This window comes from Urocitellus parryii, chromosome 2, assembly GCF_045843805.1.
Source record: "Urocitellus parryii isolate mUroPar1 chromosome 2, mUroPar1.hap1, whole genome shotgun sequence".
Taxonomy (NCBI): domain Eukaryota; kingdom Metazoa; phylum Chordata; class Mammalia; order Rodentia; family Sciuridae; genus Urocitellus; species Urocitellus parryii.
In genome coordinates, this window is record NC_135532.1 from 45790094 (window position 1) to 45814955 (window position 24862).

The following is a 24862-nucleotide window of genomic DNA, read 5'->3' on the forward strand; positions in this document are numbered from 1 at the left end:
CCTGGCGTGCGTGCGGCCCGGGTTCGATCCTCAGCACCACATACCAACAAAGATGTTGTGTCCGCCGAGAACTAAAAAAATAAATATTAAAAAATAAAATTCTCTCTCTCTCTCTCTCTCTCTCTCTCTCTCTCAAAAAAAAAGAAAAAAGAAAAAACATGCTTTCTGCCAGTGAAATAAATCAAGTGGACTCAGAGACACCCTAGGAGGAATAAGATTGAATGAGTTACCACTGCTACCTGTGCTCCCACCCATCCACCCATGCACAATTAGATCAGACCAGAAGTAGAGCCTGCTCTGTGGTGTAGTCTGGGCTGTAGTATCTTGGGGCTGAAGGAAATCTGCTTTCTGCAGGCTTTGATCTTCATTTTAAGGACAAAATGCAATTCGGAATTTGTGTATTTACAATTTATAACATGTGACATTTGTTTGCTAATTATGGTAGCAACTTGTTGCACATTATTTCTATAATGCTGCAAAAGAAGGTGTCCTTTATTTCTCAGTAGCATCTGACAATAAGGCAGGACAGAGCAGGCTGAGAATAGCTTGCAATCCTTGGTATCTAGGAGAAATGGCCTCCTGAGGACAAGCTGTGGCATTGGGTTTATTTAATAGTATGTATGGGAAGTTCTGTGTCAGACTCCTATCCCCAGTTTCACCTCAGCCCAGGAGGGGCCTGGAACCTGGTAGGCCTTGCAGTGTCCTGACTCTGTTGATAGATTCCATTCATTAAAATTCAGCAGCAGAGGCAAATGCCTCCTCCCTGCAGCCAGCTCCTCTCCCTGAGCAAACACTGTGCCTCAAAGGCTGTGAAGACCACCATGTCCACAGCCAATTTCAACACTTGGTTCTTCCCTGAAACCAAAAGCTGGGCCCAAACCATATGGTGAACATACCCCTCTAAATAAAGAATGTGTTTATTTAGGTTCATGCAGAAGCCAAACAGGATAGATGAGAAAATCCTGTAGTGGACCTTGAACCTGAGCAGAACCTATTCCACTAGCCTGGCTCTCCATGTAAGCCCACTGCTGTATCCATAAAACACCCTTCCAGACTTTGGCCTTCCTTGAGTTTTCAGTTTGAATTTAGAAGTAGCTGTTTTACCAAAGTTTCCTTCCTTATTGTTTTAGTCACCTTTTCCATTGTGGTGACCAAAAGACCTGACAAGAACAACATATAGGAGGGAAAGTTTATTTTGGATCCCGGTTTCAGAGGTTCAGTCTGTGGTTGGCTGACTACATAGCTTTGGGCTCAAGGTGAGGCAGAACATCATGGCCAAAGGGCATGACAGAGGAAAGCAGCTTAGGACATGGCAACAAAGAAGCAGAGAAGAAAGCTCCACTCGCCAGGGACAAAATCTAAACCCCAAAGACATGCCCCCAGTGACCTCTGTCTTCCAGCAACACCATACTTGCTTTTAGTGACCACCTAGTTAATTCACATCAGTTGATTAATCCACTGATCAGGTTATAACTCTCATAATCTAATCATTTCACTCTGGTGGTTCTTGCATTGTCTTATACATGAGCTTTTGGGGGACACCTCATGTCTAAACTTGACACTTGTATTTTCCACATTCTTCATACCATCTTTTAAAGTATGTTTTGAAAAAACTGGTCCCAGCAATTGAGTGAAAGAAGTGATGGCTTCAAAGAGTGTTATTTCCAATAGAATATTACAGACCTTACTGTCTGTAAATCAGCAGACATCTGATGTGTCCTTCGATGTCTGTATGTATAAATATATAGATGCATAGGTCGATGTTTAGATTTAAAATATAACTATATTCCTATGTGGATTTCCATGTGGAAGTTATAGATAAAAATTAACCTTAGGTTCACTTGGCTTTTGGTATCAAGTTGGCATCTTTTTTTTCATATAATTGGTAAATGCACATAATAAACCTGAAAAGGAGCTTAACTAATATAACTTTTCCTTTGTTTTATTAAAGTATAATCTGAGATTGGAGTAAAATAGAGTCAATTTCACTGAAGGCCTAGGACCTTCCATAAGTTTTAATATGCTAATATTTATGTGTTTAGCACTATAATCTTATAGTCTACATTGGTGCAGATACATGGGAATCAACTTACCAAAAGAGATGAAAGATCTATATAATGAAGACTACAGAACCTTAAAGAAAGAACTTAAAGAAGACCTTAGAAGATGGAAAGATCTACCTTGCTCTTGGATAGGCAGAATTAATATTATCAAAATGACCATACTACCAAAAACACTATACAGATTTAATGCAATTCTGATCAAAATCCAATGGCATTCCTCATAGAAATAGAAAAAGCAATCATGAAATTCATCTGGAAAAATAAGAGACCCCGAATATCTAAAGCAATTCTTAGCAGGAAGAGTGAAGCAGGTGGCATCACTATACCAGACCTGAAACTATACTACAGAGCAATAGTAACAAAAACAACACCAAAACAGACTGGTAAACCAATGATATAGAATAGAGGACACAGAGACTAACCCCCCAAACAACAATTATCTTATATTAGACAAAGTGGCTAAAAACAGCATTGGAGAAAAAATAGCATCTTCAACTAATGGTGCTGGGAAAACTGGAAATCCATATGCAAAAAAAAAAAAAAATGAGATGAAACCTCTATCTCTCACCATGCATAAAACTCAACTCAAAGTGGATCATGATCCAGGTATTAAACCAGAGATTCTATGTCTAATGCAAGAAAAAGTAGTCCCTAATCTGCATCATGTGGGATTAGGCCCCAACTTCCTTAATAAAACTCCTATAGCACAAGAATTAAAACCAAGAATCAACTAATGGGATGGAATCAAACTAAAAATTTTTCTCTCAGCAAAAGAAACAATCTATTAAGACGAATAGACAGCCTACACCCTGGGAGCAAATTTTTACCCCCCACACATCAGATAGAGCACTAATCTCTAAGATATATAAAGAACACAAAAAGCTAAACAGCAAATAAACAAATAACCCAATCAACAAATGGGTCAAGGACCTGAAGAGACGCTTCTCAGAAGAGGATATACTATCAATCAACAAATACATGAAAAAATGTTCATCATCTCTCGCAATTAAAGAAATGCAAATCAAAACTACTCTAAGATATCATCTCACTCCAGTCAGAATAGCAGTTATTATGAAGACAAACAACAACAAGAGTTGTCGAGAATGTGGGGGAAAAGGTACACTCATACATTGCTGGTGGGACTGCAAATTGGTGCAGTCAATTTGGAAAGCAGTATGGAGATTCCTTGGAAATCTGGAAATGGAACCACCATTTGACCCAGGTCTCTTTCTGCTTGATTTAAAGCCAAAAGACTTAAAATCAGCATACTACAGGGACAAAGCCACATCAATGTTTATGTCAGCACAATTCACAATAGCTAAACTGTGGAGGCAACCTAGATGCCCCTCAGTGGATAAATGGATAAAAAAAAAGTGCCATATACACACAATGGAATTTTACTCAGCAATAAAAGAGAATAAAATCATGGCATTTGCAGGTAAATGCATGGCATTGGAGAAGATAATGCTAAGTGAAGTTAGCCAATCCCAAAAAATCAACTGCCAAATGTTTTCTCTGATATAAGGAGGCTGACTCATTGTGAGGTAGGGAGGGGGAGCGTGAGAGGAATTGGTGAATTCTAGATAAGGCAGAAGGGTGGGAGGGTAAAGGAGGAGGAAGGGGATTAGCAAGGATGGTGGAATGTGATAGACATCATCATCCAAATTACATGTATAAAGACATGAATTGGTGTCAACATACTTTATATACAACCAGAGATATGAAAAATTGTGCTGTACACATGTAATGAGAATTATAAAGCTTTCCGCTGTCATTTTTAAAAAAAATCAATGAAAAAAAGTGCTCTCTCTGGCAACAACATTGTTTTAGCCGTTTCCTCACAATGGTGAATTCTCTTGGTGTTTAGACTATCATGGCTCCAGAAGCAAGGGGTAGTGTAGCCCCCATGGCAGGGGCTGCAGGAGGCAGCTGGCTCCCCAGGCTTTTGCCCACAAACATACATCCAAGTCTCCAACTGCATACTTTCCCCACACCATGGCCCCAAACACTAATCCTCCAGTGGTGGGAAAACTAATGTCCAAGACTGTTTCCTTTCCCTCCCTCCCTCCCTCCCTCTCTCCCTTCCTTCCTTCCTTCCTTCCTTCCTTCCTTTCCTCTTTCCTTCTTTCCTATCTACTATTCTCTAGGTGGTATAGAAAAATAAATCACTTTGATGAATCTGTGGCCTCTTTGGACCTTTATATTCTGCATTTCAATAACAAAAACAGACAGGAAGAAAGAAATACAGGATTGGGTGAGACAGACAGAGCTTTGATTATTTTCCAACCAATGATTAGTTGTGTAATAATGAACATGTCTACATCTTCTATGAGCTTTCCTTTCTTATAAAAAGGTGCCAAGGACATGCACTGGAGAAAAGGTAGCCTCTTCAACAAATGGTGCTAGGAAAACTGGAAATCCATATGCAACAAAATGAAATAATGCCCCCCCCCTCTATCAATAGGCCCTAATCTTTATCATGTGGGATTAGGCCCCAACTTCTTAATAAGACTCCTATAGCACAAGAATTAAAATCATGTATCAATAAATGGGATGGACTCAAACTAAAATTTCTTCTCAGAAAAAAAAAAAAACAACAATCTGTAAGATGAATAGACAGCCTACATCTTGGAAGCAAATCTTTACCCTTCAAACATCAGATAGAACAGTAATCTCTAGGGTATGTAAAGAACTCAAAAAGCTAAACACCAAAAAAACAAATAACCTGATCAACAAATAGGCCAAGGACCCGAAGAGACACTTCTCAGAAAATGATATACTATCAATCAACAAATATATGAAAAAATGTTCATCATCACCAACAATTAGAGAAATGCAAATCAAAACCACTCTATGACTTCATCTCACTCCAGTCAGAATGTCAACTATTTTGCATACAAACAATAATAAGTGTTGTTGAGGTTGTGGGGAAAAAGGTACACTAATATATTGCTGGCAGGACTGCAAATTGCTGCAGCGAATATGAAAAACAGTATGGAGGTTTTTGAAAAATTGAGAATGAAACCACCATTTGCCCCAGCTATCCCTCTCCTTGGTCTATACCCAAAGGACTTAAAATCAGCATACTACAGGGATACAGCCACATCAATTTTATAGCAGCACAATTCACAATAGCTAAATTGTGGAAACAAACTAGATGTCCTTCAGTAGATGAATGGATAAAGAAAATGTGGTATATATTTAAGAATAAAATCTTGTTTATTCAGCCTTAAACAAAAATGAAATTATGGAATTTGCTAGTAAATAGATGGAGCTGGACCATATCATAGTAAGTGAAATAAGCCAATTCCAAGGAACAAAAAGCTGAATGTTTTCTGATATGTGGATGCTAACCCACAATAAGGGAGTAGGGTAGGGAAGCACAGAGGAACTTTGGATTGAATAGAGGTGAGTGAGGTGAGGTAGGAAGGATAGTAGAATCAATCAGACATTATTACCATATGTGCATATATGATTACATGTCTTGTATAATTCTACATAATGTACAACCAGAAGAATGAGAAGTTATACTCCACTTATGTGTGATGTTCAAAATGCATTCTACTGTCATGTATAACTACTTAGAACAAATTAAAAAAATAAAAAATAAATTTAAAAAATTCTTTATGTCAGAATCACAGCAAGTAATCAGTTCCTAAAATAATCTAAATTATTTATTAATCTAAGTAATATAAATAATCTCAAATACATTTATGATCTACTTCACAGTGTTACTGTGACTCACTGTAAAGTCTCAATGAATACAAACTCTTAGAATTATGCTTTTTTCTTCCGTTGTTTTTTGTTGTTGTGCTGATGGTGGTTTGTGGTACTAATGATAGAACCCAAGAATGCTCTACTAGTAAGCTACATTCCCATTTCCATTTTCCTTTTTACTCCTACTGACTCCTACTGACTCAGTCACCTAAGTATAATTTGTCTTTTTGAAGAATATACTCTCTGTTTTTGAAGATGTTGTAGAAAGAACATACATGATAATGAAAATATCCTCAAAATTTATTTTCCCATGTAGAACATATTTAGTTTCAAGTTAAAATATTCACTATCCTAAACCAAATTTTATTCTCAGTGTCATATTCTTTTTTTTTAAGAGAGAGTGAGAGAGGAGAGAGAGAGAGAGAATTTTTTTTAATATTTATTTTTTTTAGTTCTCGGCAGACACAACATCTTTGTTGGTATGTGGTGCTGAGGATCGAACCCAGGCCGCACGCATGTCAGGGGAGCGCGCTACCGCTTGAGCCACATCCCCAGCCCCTCAGTGTCATATTCTATTCACTATTCCATAAGGTCCAGGATGAGCAAGTAAGGAATATGTTATGAAATGGCAGTAAGAGTTCCATGTTCCAGCATATGCTGGAGTGTACCTGTGTATGCCAATGTGATCTTTCAGATTAGTAGAATGAGTTTAATATGAGTGAGCAATACAATATGACTACAGTACAAATAACTTCTCAATTCAGGCTGCATTATTACAAAGCGGCATCCCCATTACAAAACAGAATGGGCCTCTTCTGTAAGTAGCCAATTGGGCTATTCTTCAACTATCATTTTTTATTATTCATCTTCTATAGGATTATGTTAAGGCAGAATATATCCAAAGAGATGTGAGTAGGATGGTGAAAGTGCTTGAACTGAAGCCACATAAGTTATGAGAGAAGAACTGGGAATAATCAGCCCAGAGAAAACAGTGCTTGATTTGGTCATGGCTAAATATTTCCAGCTCCTTGAAACTGAAACATGGCTACTTTGTCAAAAACATAATTAGATATATTATTTATGATGTTTCATAATCTATTTTTTCTCTTAACTCATTCAATGGGTTCATACTATTGGTTATATGTATTTTTATAAATTCTTTTTCCATATGTATTTATACTTGACTTTCATATTTTATTTGTGTCAATCTAGTGCCTACCCTAATGAAGAGTGCTATATTTTAAATTCAGATTCAAAGAATGCATGAACTTTCAGAGTTTAGAGTTCTTGAACATATTTGCCTAAATTGTGATGTGTGTATTAGAAATTACATAGTTTATACCATATAATACACATTTTCCTTAATAACCTGGGATAAATAAACCATATTCCTGTGGTTGGCTAATTATTATATTTTATTTATTTGTTATTTCTTTTTATTCGGCAATTTTTGAGGTGTGTATGTGTGTGTGTGTGTGTGTGTGTGTGTATCCTCACTGTGTGGATAGGTTAGAAAAAATATATATTTATGTAATTTTACTTTCATTTAATTGCTTTCTTTTGCATCTGTTTATGATTTAGCCTTGTTTTGACCTAGGTGGGATATAATTATATATAGGTTTGAACTGTTTTGATCTTACATTTGCTTGTTTGTTTCTATATTGGTTTATGTCCTTAATCCCACTTCTTTAGTTTCTCTCCACCCCAATACCAAATTTTCATGTTTTCTCTCCTCTTTTGTCTTTTAATTACTTTTAGTTATCTTTTTTTGTAATTCCTTCTTTATAGGCAACATCAGCTACCTATCTCCTGACTCTCTTTTGTTTACTTAACATATTTCAAACTTTTCTTGCCTTCCTACCCTATTTTCTCTTTACTTAAGAAAGTTTAACTGTCTAATAGAATTAGATAGTTAATGTAACTCATACCCCATTCATGTTGTTGTGATTATTGATAGAATACACGACATAGTAGATACCTGCTGTTTAATTCTTGATTGAGTTCATGATTTTTTATTTTTGGTATTGATGGTACTGATGCTCACCTCAACATTCCTATATAGGTGGCAATTATCGCTATAGATGTCAAAGTGGACAGCAGACACTGTATATCTGTTGCTAACAGTAGTGCTATTCCTGGCTCCCACTTCCTGTAAGAGGATCTGGAAAATGATTGGAACATTTCAAGTTCACAGAGTCAAGATCTTGCTGTGGAGCAATACTCACAACTCTGCCAAGTTAGTAACAGCAAATCTCACTCCACACATGATCCTTCACATTACTTCAAGGCCAGAGAATTGGGGAAACAAAACCCCCAAACAAACAAACAAAAAAAAACAGGTCCCAAGTAGGAACAATCAGAGGGGCACCTCAGGTTGCACTCTTAGATATCTACTCATAAAGCAAAAAAGACAACTATCCACAAGAGGACTTAAAAGACGAAGGAGAATCCATTTAACTGATGCACAAGTCCAACCAAGACCTCTGAAAACATGAGGAAATAGGCCAAGAAATCTCCTCCAAAATTCAGAATCTCCCAACAAAGGATCCCACAGATATGGAAGTAGATGAAATTTCAAAGATTATAAAAATGATTATTAAAATGTTAAACTAAAAGAAGATCTAAGCAATGAATGAAGAAAGCTAATATTGGAGATAAAAGACCACTTCAATAAAGAAATAGAAATATTGAAAAGAAACCAGTCAGAACTCATGGAAATGAAAGACACAAATCACACATCACAATAGCTCAACTGTGGAACCAACCTAGATGCCCTTAAATGGATGAATGGATTTTTAAAAAATGTGACATATATACACAATGGAATATTACTCAGCAATAAAGGAGAATAAATCATGGCATTTGCAGGTAAATGGATGGAATTAGAGAAGATAATGCTAAGTGAAGTTAGCCAATCCCCCAAAAAACAAATGCCAAATGTTTCCTTTGATATAAGGAGGCTGATTCATAGTGGGATAGGGAGAGGGAGCATGGGAGGAATAAAGGAACTCTAGATTGGCCAGAGAGGGTGGGAAAAGAAGGGAGGGGGCGTGGGATTATAAATGATGGTGGAATGCGATGATCATTATTATACAAAGTACATGTATGAAGACATGAATTGGTGTGCAAAAACATTGTATAAAACCAGAGATGTTGAAAATGGTGCTCTATGTGTGTAATAAGAATTGTAATGCATTCCACTGTCATATATTAAAGAAAGAAAGAAAGAAAGAAAGAAAGAAAGAAAGAAAGAAAGAAAGAAAGAAAGAAAGAAAGAAAGAAAGAAAGAAAATTCCACTGGAAACCATCACCAACAGATTAGATTTCATAGAAAACTTGAGTCCTTGAGGACAGAACTTCAACTTCAGGCCTCCAAGACAGGGTAAAATGTCTCAGATGGGGGTGTTCTGGCGGCCAGCATGGAGGTGGCAGGACCAGCTGGAGCTGGGGGAGTCACTAACTCTGAGGGAGAAGTCACCCAACCAGAGGGCTGAAAGTCCAGGGAGGGAGCAGAGGCCCCACGGGGGTGACTGAGCCCCTGGTGGCAAGTTTCTAGTCAAAGTCCAGGCCAGGCCTCTACCTTTAAGGCAGAGTGCCAAGGTGACAGGAACCCTGCACTCCCCAGAATTCTGAATGCTTTGGTCATAATTGATCCCTGCAACGCTCCAGGACATTCAGCTAGAAGGTGGATGGTCATAGAGCGGTTTTTGGAGCAGAGCTGAGGGCTCTCTGAAGCTCTAGCAATGTTTCATGGTTTAGAGGCCTAGGCTTCGGCTTGGGCCAGACCTTGGGTCAGGTGGGAGGCAGCTTGGCTTCCCCCACTGGCCAAGTCTCCAGCTGCACCACAGATACGCCTGTGGAGGTCTCCAAAGCTGTGGAAGACAGTTCCCTTCGTTGTCGAGGAAAAAAAATTGAAACCACAGAATCAAGGTTGAGATCAGAGAATACAAGACTTAAAAAGTATTCTACTGATCTGGAAAAAAAGGATGAAGCATCACAGCTTCAAATAAACCTTCTGTGATGGAGCAGAGTGATCCTGCTGCAGAAAAGGGAACAATTTCTCCACAGAGTTCATCAGTGGGAGAAGTGTTCAGACTCCAACAAGCCCTGTTTGATGCTGAAAATGAAAGAATGAGACTCAGGAGTTTAAGACAGGATACCAGCCTTGCTGAAGACAATCTGAAACTTCAAATGCATGTCCAGGTTTTAGAAAAAGAGAAGTCCTTATTGAGTCAAGAAAAGGAAGAACTTCAGATATCACTTTGCAAACTGAGCTGGGAATATGAAGTCATTAGAAGTGTGGCTTCAACAGACATGTATTTGAATGAACAAATACATGACTTAACACTGAACTTGGAGGCTAAGGAGCAAGAGCTGTATGAGAGTATTAACGAAAAGCAAATGCTGAGAGCTGAGTTAGAATATCTGTACAATGAACACCGGGAAGCCATAACTCACATGAATTGGATAATAGATGACCTATCAAAACAGCAAAATGAAGGAGATGGTCTAATCAAGAAGTTGAAACAAGATCTGGATGATGAAAAAGAGAGAGTTCATCAACTTGAGGAGGATAAAATGGACATAACTAACGAGTTGCATGTACAGAAAGAAAAGTTAACTCAGAGTGCACTGAGCCTCAGTGATTTGCATTTAACCAAGCAGAAGCTTGAAGCTAAAGTCAAAGATTTAGTAGGTCAGCTAGGTCAGTCACAAAAAAGTAGTTTAAACATCCAGCAGGAAAACCTGGAACTTAAGGAATACATTAGCCAAAAGGAAGAGGAACTATGTAGAGTTCGGAACGAGTTAAGACATGCTGTTAATGAAGACTCTAATTTTAAGGATGACTTGCTTAAAGAAGGGGAAGTCGAAATTACAAACTTGAAGCAAAATCTTGCAGAAGTAGAACAGCTCAATGAAAATTTAAAGAAAGTTGCTTTTGATCTGAAAATGGAAAATGACAAGTTGATTTCAGCATGTGAAGATGTAAGGCATCAGTTGGAAGAATCTATTGCTGGTAACAACCAAATTTCTCTAGAAAAAGACACTATTATGGAGACTCTGAAAAGAGAGAAAGAACAGATCCAAGTAGAACTGTGTCAGGCCAAAAAGAGACTGTTGGAAGAGGCAAACAATTACAGGCAGACTATTCAGGAACTCTCAAATGTATGTAATTGGAATACCTCTGCCTTACAGCTGGAACAGGAGCGTGTAGTGCAACTCAGTCAAGAGAAAGACTTTGAAATAGCAGGACTCAAGAAGAATATTGAGCAAATGGTTACTGATCAAAAAGAAACTAAGGAAATATTGGCATCTTGTTTAGAAGAACAGAAGCAATTGATGCAACTTATAAATGAGAAAGAAGTTTTTATTGGCCAACTCAAACAAGAAAGTTCAGAACTGCAAAAGGATTTAGATAAGTATTCTCAGGCCTTAAAACAAAATGAAACTTTAAGGCAGACCATAGAGGCAAAAGACAAAAGTCTTAGCTCCACAAAGGAAGAAAACAGACATCTGCAAGAAGAATTGGAAAGACTTAGGGAACAGCGGAATCGAGTTGGAGCTGTGGCTGCGCCTCAAACCCTCGATAGTATCACAGAACTAGAATCTGAGGTATCTCAACCGAATGTCATCAAGAATCTTCTGGAAGAGGAAGTTACACATCATCAAAAGATCATTGAAGATCAAAACCAGAGTCAAATGCAACGACTTCAGTCTCCACAGGAGCAGAAGGAGGAAATGGATAAATTTAAATACCAGTATGAGCAGATGAAGGCTGCACATACCCAACTGATTTTTAAAAAAGACAAGGAAATTAAGAATTTGCAGAAAACCATCAAACAAATAAAAGCCCAGGGGCATGAAGAGAGACAGGACATTCAAACAGAGAATGCTGATAGTTTTCCAGAAACAAAAGAGAAAAGCCTTAATATAGAAAATGGGAATGAAAACCATGCCATATGTAAAGCCAAAATGGAAAAATTTGTGAAAAGAATCAAAGAACGAATACTTGACATTCAACTTTATAATTCAAAGAATATATCTTTAACCAAAAAGATCCATCAGCTGTCTGAAGAGGAGGTTGAGAAACTCACTCAAATTATCCAGCAGAAAGACATGGAGAGACAAGCTCTTTGTGCTTGAATGTCTCTAGTTTCATACACCTAAGATGTCCTTGACCTCCAGCAGCAACTCCTCCAGACCTTCACTATGGAAGGAGAACAAGGATGATTTGTTAGTATCCATTTAAATATTTCAATTGTCTACAAAGTCACTTCAGGTGAAATTCAATTTTCTAGGTGTTAAATATAGCTATTTTGAATGGGAAGATCCAAAAGTGTCCCCAACATACCCTTGAGACCAGATGAACCAACTAGGCTTAATAGTTCTTTATCAGGACTTTTTATTCAACATTGTCCAAATACTAAAACAAAATTACACTTGGAGGGCCCAAATATGAAATTTAGTGGTTCAATTCTAAGATTCTCTTTATCAAAATTCTTTAATCAAAACTTATCCATTTAACTATTTCAATTGGCTACAAAGCCACTTCAGGTTAAATTCAATTTTCTAGGTGTTAAATATGTCCATAAGGAAAATGGTTTCTACTCGTTAAGTGTGAGTCAAACCAAAAGTCTTAATACATCAATCATTTCCAATGGAAAAGTTAATTTGTAAGAACGTATCATTAAAATCTGGACTGTTTATCTAAACGATTCTCTGGGTTATCAAAACGAGTATTTAAAATTAATCTTTTTTTATTTTTGTAAATTAAGATAAAAGATGAATCAAGAGTTTCCAGCTTGAGCTGGGTGAAAGTCGGAGAGGAGAGAAAGCAGATTATGTGGCAATTGCTTCTCTGACACCTGTAGTTTGTAGAACCATTAAGAACATTTTTATTAAAATTAATTTAGTATGAAACAAATTTTTAAATATAAATTATATTATAATTAAATATAAATTAATATTACTACCTTTAATTTAAATTTATTTTAATAATTAATTTTATGATAGTTTTATTACCTTTAACTTTATTTTTTGATGTAGCACTTAAAATTTTATTTGTATTGCTTTTTAATTTAATAAAATTAATTTATATAAAATTATAACATAATTTATATTTTAAATTTATTAAATTTTATTTAAATTAATAAAATGTAAAGAAATGAATTTAAATAAAATTTAATATAAATCTTATTAATTAATATTCATTACATAATTTAATATAAATTTTCATACAATTAATTTTAATGAAAGTGTTCTTAGTGGTTTGGGAAGCTCCAGGTGTCGGAAAGGTATTTGTTTTATGATCTGCTTTTTTTCTCTTCTCCGATTTCACCTAGCTGGGGCTGGTAACTTTTGATTTATCTTTTTTCTTAATTTACAAAAATCAAAAATAGAAGACAAAATACCTGGTAGCTATAAATATGTATCATCTTTTCTTCCTTTTTATTTCTTTTTTAAAAATTTTCTCTCAGTTCCAACTTTTTGGTTTTTTTACACACCAGAATTAAAATACCTAACATAGAAAAGAAGGCAAGAGCACTAAAAGCTGCAAAAAAAAAAAAAAAAAAAAAAAAAACCATCAGGTATCATTTAGGAACAAGCCACAAAGGCTAACTTCTGGCTTCTGAACTCAAATCCTAAAGAAGAACAAGGCCCAGAATGAGATATTCAAGAAAGCTCTTAAAGAAAAATTTTGTCAGTCAAGATTTCTAAATCCAGCAAAGCTCTTTCCAAATCAATGTAGAAAGAATTGCTTTATATGACATGGATAAGCTAAAAGAATTTATGATCACTGAAGGATCACTACAAGGAATACTCAAAGATAAACTGCACAAAGATATACCCAAAAAATAACTCCCAAAGCTCCTAAATAGATGATGACCATGAGAAGAGCAACCAACTAACTGAAAATTAAGACAGAATTAAATGTAGTAAACAAACCAAAATATCAGAAAATTACAAACCCATATTCACAATAACCCTGATTGCATCTGGCCCCAACTCCTCAGTTAAAAGACACAGATTAATGGATTGAATCAAAAAACAAAATTCCACTAAATGTTGTTTGCAAGAACCTCTATCACCAGCAGACAGGTCATCCAAGTATAAAATTAATAAGGATTTTTCTGACTTTAATACTATAAATCAAATGTACCTAATAGACATCTAGACACTATTTCACCCCCAAACAGCTGAAATGAATTTACCTTTTTCCAGAAGCTCATGGAATCTTTTCCATTATTGATCATATTTTAAAATGAGTACAGCTTGCAAGACAATATTTATTGAGCTCTGCATATAAAATATGTTCATGAATTTGATGTGATTTGACAGAAACATGTGTTTTTCCAATAGCAAACAAGCATAAAAATAAATCCAAGTGTTGCTACAACTGCAGTTCCTAGAACCCATTATTTAAAATCCATTTTTTATTAAAATGTGACTCTATATTTTCAGAAACAAGGGTTAATTATAAACCCAAATTTTCCTTGCTATATTTCATGATATTCCCTGTAAAGTGTATTTTTAATTTGTTACATTTATGTTCCTCTCAAGAATGCTATAAAGCTATATCACATTTTTCCTTAGAAATAAAATCATATACTTTCAAAGGCTTTTGATGACTATTATTGTGGGACCAAAAAGGTAAAAGGTTATAACTTTCAAATGTCATTTTCTAATTATAGTGAGCAAATCAGAAAGGGATTTCTCTGTCTATTACTGGTAGAATCTCTATGAGGGCTTTCAGTAGTACTTCCTTCACCATCTATCTTTGAAATGCACAGAATCTTCTAAAACACAATGTGGGACTACAACTTAAATGTTCTTGTGTATAGCCATGACAGTGACAGATACAGAGTTAGCACACAGTCAATTCTTAGAGAATCATGGAAAGAAATACATGGAAAAGATGACTAATTTATATTAAGCACCATTGATCCATTCCCTCTTTTAAAGAAAATATTCTGGGGCTATGAATCAGTGCAGTTCAATGCAACTTAGGTAACAAAGGTTGGCCTTTCGTTAGGCACTAGTCCAGAAGTTTTGACTTTTGAAGATCTCAGTAGAATATTAAGACCTATTTTCCGTTTTAGAAATCATTAGATTACTTAATTGGCATTCAGTAAATTTAGTTTTTCAGTGCACAGACTTTGTACATCCTTTGTATATCCTTTGTGGTGGTGCAAGAAGCATGGTCCTCTCTTGAAAGCATGCTTCAATCTTTGTTTTGGTCAGTAACTTGGAAAACAGTCTGTCTCAGCCAGTCAGTGTTACAGAATTGTTTTATATAATGGTTACGTGTACATATATCTTTGGGAAGCTGTCTTGACTCAAAAAGGCATTGCCTTTCTGACCTTTTCCTGCCATATCTCCTAGTGATATATATCTGTAGAGCCGACTTTTACCAAGATGCTCTAGGGATGTGCCTATGTGGTAACCCTTGGCAATGTTACCTATTATTTTTATCACTTACCCCTGTTCTAATATTCCCTATTAGAGAAATCTCAGAGATGGAAGTTCGTTTTGAATCTTTAAGGTTTTCAAGAGTACCCACTAAGACTGCAAGTCCCCTGGGCAGTGTAATATCCAGTGGTGTGCAGATAAGCCAGCTCCTCACAGGCCAGTAGGGAGAGTTAACAATGCCAATTTCCTGGGTATAAGCATTTCCTCCAAGGCTGATGACTAGCTACCAAAAGTTGAAAGTTTGTTTGTAAAATTCCTGAATATTGAGCAGTTATCTCTCACAAGCTGGTACAATTTGGCTCTAGCGTGCCACTGGCTTAATTAAGTCTTTATCAACCAACTGCCTGAGGAGAATGATGACAGTTACCTAAGAGCGAGGATTTTGAGATACAAGGCAATGGAATGTGAATAGGAAGAGAGAGGTGAAAGAAAAGAAAAGGGAAGGGAGGACTGAGAACACAGACTAGATGGTGTCATGCTGTCTCTGGGAAATGTAGTTGCCTAGAGTTGTACCAGTTGCAGGTGTGCAGGGCCCTTCTTGAACTGGGAGCTTGGTTTGAGCCAAGAATTGGAGAGAAGTCTGTCCTCCAGTGAGATGATGCTCCTGGGTAGGGGCCTCCTTTCTTATATCCATTGTATTTCAGAACAAAGAAAACGTGCCACTTGATACTGCATTCTTTCCAGAAGTAATGCTTCCATTGATAACAAGATTATCTGAAATTGTCAAATACAACTAAAATCAGTAACCACCTCCTTAAGACAAGCCAATCAGCAAGTTTGTGATTTTAGGGAAACTGTATTTTCATTAACCTTTTGGGCCATACAAGGAAACTGACATCCCTAAAAACTAAGAAAATTGTGGGGTTTATAGACTTTTAAATTAAGGTTAAAAATAGAAATATCAACTTTGACTCTCTAGGAAAGGCCTAACCTTGAAATCATCAGCAGGAATATTTTAGCTCTCTTCTCTCATGACAAGCTTTAAGATCATTCTGCTGAATGTAACCATATCCTCAGCACATATTGTTGAGCAATATGATAAATAAATAAAAAGGCAATCTTAGGAAAAATATTTAAGGCAATTTTCCATATATAAGGAAAGTAAATTAACTCAGGCATATACCTACTCTAAATTGAGGTGTCAAATGCCATGAATAGGTTCATATTCAATGGCTCTACAATTTTTACAATGCTGAACTTATTTGGTGCATTCTATGTATAGTCAACACATCACAGTGACTATAGAAAGAAACTTTCTTATCATATTTACAAACATAATTCTGATTTTTATTCATAAGCAGTATAGCATATTGTTTAAGAGCATGAAATTCGGAGTGGTCATACCAGGTTTCAAATCCCTTTTGAACATTGTATGGGATCTTTGACAAATGAATTATTCTTTCAAAACCTCATTTTCTTTACTTTTTTTAAAAGAGAATTTTTCAATATTTATTTTTTAGTTTCTTCTTTATTTTATTTTTATGTGGTGCTGAGGATCGAACCCAGTGCCCCGCACATGCCAGGAGAGCACATTACCACTTGAGCCACATCCCCAGCCCTCAAAACCTCATTTTATAATCATAATGTAAAAATAATATAAGAAAATGTATGATAAATGCCTGACACAGAGTGAATCCTCAGTAAACAATCAAAATTAGAAACATAGGATTTAGGTAATATTGGGCTACAGAATACTTTAATGCTTACATGGAAACAAAGCAAATGAAAATGAAACAGTGTTACTTAAATACCCAACATTAAATCATGACCCAATGAGTTATATAATTCATCATCTATCCTAGTGTTAAAATGAAAGCTTTGTTTGTAATCCTGTTTGGAGAAAGTTTTGTCAAGCCCAAAAATGGAATTGAAAAAATGGCCTTTGCCTAAACTTGTCAACTTGAAGGAAAGCAGGAAATCAATGATAGGACAATTGTCAGCAGAGGATTATAGTGTTTAAGCCTATTCTAAAGACAAATTAGAAGACTAAAAAACACACAGCAAAACATACAGCATTGAGCCTGAGTCCTGAGAACAGTAAAGAGCAAGTCAAATTTGGTGCTGTGTTTCTTCGCTCTTCTTGCTTAGTTTTTTGCCTTCGTTTGCTTTAGGACTTGAAGGCACTGGGTAGCCCTAGAAATTGATGTGTGGGTGGCACAAGAATTTGGAAGATTAGTTAAAAGTCTGTACAGAGGCCGCCTAGGCATCTTGGCTTTCTCCTCTACCTTGTGCTCCTGGACAGCAGCACTCCCCTACCATACAAAAGGCAGGAACTATAATGGAGACTCCTACAGCTTAGGATAGGGCAGGAGTGAGACCATACAAGGAAGAGATGAAGTTAAAGTCTACCCCTTTCCTTACTTGGATTCCAAGGAAGCTGCCATCTCTCTCTCTCTCTCTCTCTCTCTCTCTCTCTCTCTCTCTCTCTCTCTGTGTGTGTGTGTGTGTGTGTATACATATATACACTTCTTGGCAGGAAATTAGCAAAAGTCTTTTTGGACAGTACTGTGCCCAAGACAAGAATATATTTTTTTTAAAGGAGAGAAGAAAAGTAAAATATATTGCAATGGAATTGAAATTATGATAGAGAGTTTGGGAATCATAGAAAGCAGCTCAGTTTGGTTAGATACACTAGGAGGCCTGTATAGGAAAGCTGGAGAAAAGGCGGAAGATCAATCTTGTATCATATTATCAAGGTCATGAGATTTTTTTCCTGAAGGCAGTGGAAAATTAAGCAACCCTTTAATTACCTTTTATCACTGTGAGGAAATAATTTTTATTTATCTTTCTGTGTCCACAGAGAGCATATAGAAAACTAAATAATTAGTGAGAGAAAGTTCCTTCATTAAATGTGTCTTTTGGTCACAGCAATGAAAAAGCTTACTAAACACTAGGTATAGAACTCTTGGTTGGAAATTGTTTTCTTCTTTCTCCGTGTCAGAAATTAACCTTATTGGTTTACCTTTAAATGTGACCTGATGTTTATCTCTTGCAGCTTTTAATATTCTTTCCTTATTTTCTATGTTAGGTATTTTGATTATGATGTGTCTTGAAGAACTTCTCTTCTGGTCAGCTCTGTTTGGGGTCCTGAATGCCTCCTGTGCATGTGTCCTTTCTAACGCTGAGGAAATTTTCTGCAACTATCTCATTGAAAATGTACCTAATACCTTTAGCTTGTATCTTCATATTCTCTTCTACCCCAGTGATTCTCAGGTTTGGACTCTTAATGTTGTCCGAGAGTTCTTGTATATTCTAATCATGTCCTATCATTTTCCCCCCTTAATTGCATTCTGTGTACTCAAGTCCATGTACCTTATTTTCAAGGCCTGAAGTTCTATTGTCAACAGAATCTAATCTGATAGTGATTCTTTCAAGTGAATTTTTAATTTGATTGATTATGTCTGAGAGTTCTGATAGGTTTCTTTCAATTTTTCTATTTGTTTATTGAAGTAGTCTTTCATCTCCTATATTTGCTCTTATTTCTCCATCTTATCAGGGATACCATGCTGAATAAAGTCCAGTTCTTAGCTTCATGAGGCCCAAAGCCCAGTGTGTATTGATAAAAATGAATAAAATACTTAAAGGAAACTCTGATGGTCCAAGCCAATAGTATCTCATGCCTGGCTCCAAACTGGATTCCCTGCTTCCATTCTTTTTCCCCTTCACTATTCTTTACCCAACAATTAATGAAGAACAGTGCATCAGATTGGGTTACTCCTGTGCTCTGTCCTCAAGGGCTTCCTGTTCTAGGATAAAATTCAAAGTCCTCACAATGTAATCTGGGCTCTGTGTGATATTAGCCCTTACTACCTCTTGATCTGTGCCCTTCTGTACTCTACCTCTTTACTTCACTCCAGCTACAAATAATCCTTTTACCTTAAATCGGCATGTAGCAAGGAGCATGGGTTTGGGTTCTTTGTCTCACAAATTTGAAAAATGAAATCCAGGGACATGAGGATGAGAGTCTTGTAGTTTTTCAGCCCTGGTGCACAGAGACCTGACCTTGAAGGAGCCCGAATTTCATGCCTGTAAATTTTAACCCTTTTCCTGCTTCACTTCATATATATACCTTTGCATAGGTACTTTCCTCCTCTTGGAATGTTTTTCTCCCAGATGTTTGCTTGGCTTACTCCTCCAAGTCTGTTCAAATGTTCAATTTTCGGTGAAGTCTGCCCTGACTTCCTATTTAAAATTGCAGTTTTCCATCTGCTTTCATACATCCTTACCCTGCTCTATTTTGTTTTTCAATATTGTCTTCTAACATCTATACAACTTACTTATGATGTGTTTAGTTCATTGTCTGCCTCCCTCTACTAGAATATAATATTGCAAGAATAGGGATTTCTTTTCACTAATGTTATTTCTCAAAATTCTCAAACACTGCTTGGCATGTGGCGGTTGTTCATTAAGTATTTGTTGAATGGATAAATAAGTACAAAAAACTAAATGCTATGCAACAACTATAGAATATGGTGCCCTTCAAAAGGCTTTGGATGTGTCATTTAATGTCACAAATGACAAGAAGACACTTAGATCTTGTTCACTTAGCTCATGCTGTGTCACATTGGAGCTCTATGTGCTAATAGCCTTCTATGACTGACCGTTATGCATCAATATTCTAGGATTTGGAGGCTTTCTCACACCTCTTTCTTCTGTGCAAATATGTATGTGATAATCTTACTGCCCCACTGTGCAGCAAATTGCTCAAAAGTAAGACCTGTTTTCTTACATTTCTTTATTCTGCTCTCAGGGTGCAAATTCAAATCCAGAACACATGAGGCAATAAGTAATAAATGTTGATGCCAGAGGGTCTGATTGCACTGAAGGTCCACAGCTGGCAGGGCCAGGAGCACCTTTTTCTGATCCTTGCTGTCCAAAGCTATTTTCTGCAACCCATCTTGCAATGCTTTTAGTACTGTTTCTTTCCTGTCTGTGGGAGTTTCTTCATGGTGTTTTCCTCATGTAGTATAATAATTTTCATCTATAGATATCTAAAGATCATCTCATTCTCACACAATTAGAAAGGGGTAATGGAGGTTTTAATCAATAAGAAACATTAAATTTGTATTTCTTCATATTGCTATAGTTCGTGTACTGAAATGAAACAATTGTTATTATTTGTCTGTAAAAATAGTTGACATCATGCAGATCACTGTCTTTTTAGATGCTTTCTAATTTCAGAACAACTATTTTACCCTTGATTATTCACCCTTTTTAGTATATGATTTGGAAAAGAATACTACTTAGATTGTGGAAATGTAGTTTTTGAAAGCATAAGTGTCACTTCACACAATCAGTTTAGCTTGATATTCTTTCTTTCTTAGAGTATAATTCTGTACAAAGTTATAGAACCTTAAACTTTGGATAAGAATTTGGGATGTGGGGGTCAAAAGGATTCAAGTACCTAAGGAATGCTGACTATCTGTTTTTCCACAAAGAAGATATTAGTATAAATAGATAATTTTTATTAGTAAATGTTAATTCTGAATTTATAAAGTCTATCTCGTGAGAAGATTACAGAATATAGGCAAGATCCCTATTACAAAATCCTTCCATTTTAGGGAAGTTTTTGTGGTCATCAGAGTCCAACACAGTAATTTAAATCCCATGGGTTATTTTTAGCAGACTCAATATACTAAGTTTTAATGTCTCAAAAATCTTACAGGCTTCATAAAGGTGACTGAAATAGAATTGTATTATTACAGAAATAATCAGTCTATATGAACTTTATTTATATTCTGATTATCACTTTCAGGTAAATGAAAAATAGAAATATTAGGTTCTCTGAAGATTGCCTTCTTGGTTTTCAGACAAGGCTAGATCCAGACTCTTGTATTATAGAGTACATAACATAGAGTCACTCTAATAATGTGTGAATTGTGATCCTTGGATTATGATTGAAATAATTGTTTATGATTTAAAAAATTAATTCATACAATTAATCCACAGATTGTATTTTTTTAAAGAGAGAGAGAGAGAGAGAGAGAGAGAGAGAGAGAGAATTTTAATATTTATTTTTTAGTTTTCAGCAGACACATCTTTCTTTGTATGTGGTGCTGAGGATCAAACCCGGGCCGCACGTATGCCAGGCAAGCGCGCTACCGCTTGAGCCACATCCCCAGCCCAAATTTTTGTATTTTTATGTTCTACAAGCAGTGAGTTCCCGTATGAGGTTTGATTAGTGTGAAACAGTCTTGCACAGAAGTAGCTGCACAAATGTATAAAGATAGAAGTTTGTATATATAATGAAGGAGTATAAAAGTGATTCTAATGAGAGAGAAGATCAGAAACGGGCCTATTTTTATGAACCTGTGGTTGGTGCTAAGCTTTGAATGATATTTGTTTTTATGCTGTACAAAGTGAAAAGGGTGTTCCACTGCAAATGGATGGTGTTGCTAAAGCTTGTTGTTTGGAAAGTTGGAACATGGTCATAGAAGGTAGGGATTGCAGAAACTGGGAGACTTAGACCCAAATCCTGCCAGGAAAGGCCTTCATGTAGGAAGTTTTCAAAATGTCATTTGGGTGTACCCTCTGAGGATCTCCTAAAATCTGTGAACCTTTCCCTCATAATGTATGTATACACATTTATATAACCTTTTGTAAGCACCATGGATCCTATTGCTTAAGTCCGTGAAGAGCCATTAGGGAAGAGAAGGAAGAAAATTATTTGTAACAGGTGCTTGCTATGGACCAGTTGTATTCACATCCATTGTTACATTTAGTTTTCATAGCAGTCATAATAATATAGATGATATTATTTCTGTTTTATAGATGAGAAGACTGAGGTTCCAAGGGTAAAATAATATAACCTTGATAATTTAGGTACAGCATGCGTATATCAGGTAGTTGAGCCAGGATTTGCAACTACAAAACCTATACAATTTCCATTATCTCATTCTACCATATACTAGACCATGAGCAAATTATATAACTCTTTTAAACTTAAGGTTTTTTATTCAAATAAAAAGGAGATTAAGTATCTATTTGCATTCTGGTTCTAGTTAAATGATAAAAATTCATGGAACATGCTTACCATGTAAGTTTTCAAAAACATTATTGCTAGCGATATGCTTTAGAAATATTCATGTCTTTAGGATCTGCGAATGATCTCCACTCTATGGATGGTCTGTATGGTCATATATTTTCCACCTAAATCTGTTATTCTGTGTTACTAAGTGAGGCTTAGAGATATGATTCAGCTCTCCTTTGTTCCATGGTGTGTGAGAGGCTTTTATTACCAACACTGGTCTTCACGTTACAAGCCTTTCCTGGCATTATGATCTGGATTTCACTTTGCTTCCTTCCTTGACTGATGATTTTGTGAGTGTTTTCAAATCCAGTTCTCTTAACAGTCAGGGCTTAAGAGTCTTTATTGGCCTTGCAGCTCTTGCGGTTGTAAACTGTTTCACTTATGCTGTAGTTTTTGATCTCTTTCTTTCTTAGGATCATATCAAAGCAGAGTTGGATAGTTCCAACTTTCCAAACAACAAGCTTTAGCAACACCACTCCATTTGCAAGTTAGTGAAAATTTCTGAGTGATTGCTTTGGGCTTACCAGTGCCCAGATACTCCAGGAATCCTTTAGACTTCTTTCTCTCTCTATTCTTTATTTAAAGCCAGAGATAATTTATTTTCTAACCTTCAAGGTAAGCATGACCAAGGATACGAATTTCTTAAAATAGGGTTTTGTTGGTGTTTTTTCCTACAGCAAGAAAGTCAATTGTATAAAAATGTTACTATGTTCCTAAATCTCTTCTTCAGTAGTTATGGAAAGGAAAAGGATATGGGGTGAAGAAAAATCTCTGGAAACTAGGAAGAAAAATTATTGTGGCATTATTTGTCTGAAAGATTTTTAAAGGAATGACTTTTATAAAATGTAACAAGAAATGCTTTTTTACTCTTTTAGTGTCTGCCTAATAAAAACGTTTTGATTGTCTATAAACGATTCCATTTTACTTGTTGCATTTCTTATTAATTTGATATATTTCTATAGTATTTTAGGGTCAAATTAAGGTATCATATTCAGCTGCATCCAGTGTTTTGTGGAGAAGGAAGTGTACTTTTCTAAATACTGGATACTTAACATTGAATTTGTTTTTGTCTATTCATGGATTGAGAGATTCACTCAACAACTCTTCTTTCAAGAATTTTTTTTTGTATTGCAAGGTTTAGTACATGCTGTGATAAAATTAATAAGATCATTAATGGCAAGAAGCTTAAGATCTAGAAGAGCTAAAAGAGACATGAATAGCTTAGTTTAACCCAGTGTAGTTACATGCCATAATTTAAAAATACTAGGGCTATTTGTGATTGAGACTATATGAAGTCTCCACAAAGGCATTGATATTGACCTGAAGAATGAATAGACTTTTGCCAGACAGAAAATGGAATGAAGGAATTCTGAGGGATTTTTCTAAGAGGATGAGATACAAGAATCTATGCTTTATTGATAGGGCTATAAAAATCTCCTACTATCTAGAGTTTAGGTTTGAGATTGAGAAACATAGGAGATAAGGCTGGCAGAGTAGATTTGGATCAGGTTGTGTAAATCTCTCATATTCTGATGGGTTTAGGAAATACATCTGTCTAATCAGCTTCTGGGTTTTAAATGAAATATTAGGAATCAGAACTACGGTCTTTAAAAATAATAGCAGGAATCATTTTAGATGAATTAATTTGGCCCAGCTTTTTTATATTTAACATATTTATATTTATTTTAAAACTATTAGAATAAAATTTAATATGATCTTTCCCCTAGATTTTCTTATCTCCTTATCTTTTGCCACAACTCCAAGAATCTTCTACTCTTGAACTTCCAGCTTTTCCTTTGGACAGTTTACCAGCTGCAGTTCAAATCCTGCTATGTATAAAATAAAGACTAGTGTACCCAAATTAGCAAGAAAATTTGAAAGTTAACCATTGAGGATTAATCACTTCAGGTTGTCTCATCAAATTGTTTTATAAAAGGCTTAAGTTTGGTTGGCTGTGCAGTGTAGTAGATTGTGTAGCATAAACAGGAATCATTCCAGGTAGTCATAAGTATTACTTGCCTTTTACAGTTCCCTTCCTGTTTGATCCTTTAAGGAACCTCATTTATGAACTCTTGATTTGACACAGGTGTGGTCTTAATGTAGGAGCTTGGAAAATGCCTTCCATAGAAGTAGTAAGAAAAGAGAATAGGTTCTTGTCACCCTACTTCCATTTGCTGGCTGCAAGCCACTTCAGTCACTGGCAGAGTAACCTGATCTCCATCTAGTGGCCAAATGGACTTACATCATCAGAAGGGAAAGACTCCTTTGCATTCCTGCAGCCTGTGTCAGCACTAGGCCCCCTGCATGGGAGGTCTACTCACTTCTGTGTTGTGTGATTCCTCTTGGGTAGGAGATGTTTCTTTGGATCAACAGTGAAGGCTGGGAAAACAACCTACTAAGCTATTTGTCAGGAATTGACCCTCTCTTTCCCTGATTTCTCTGTAAAGTAGCAAACAAACTGCCCATATTTAGATAAATAGTATAGTTACATGATTTACCTCTGCCCTTACTGTCTTTGCTGTATTTCAGCTTTCTAGAGGTATTATCTTTGAACCCATTGTTGATTTGAATTTTTGTTTTG

General features: G+C 36.0%; 1 pseudogene; it reads left to right on the forward strand.

Moving 5' to 3' along the window:
* The window catches only part of LOC144253357 (purine nucleoside phosphorylase LACC1-like), a 57728-nt pseudogene extending 47927 nt beyond the window's left edge, over positions 1 to 9801 (forward strand).
* Positions 9802 to 24862: the final 15061 nt, after the last annotated feature.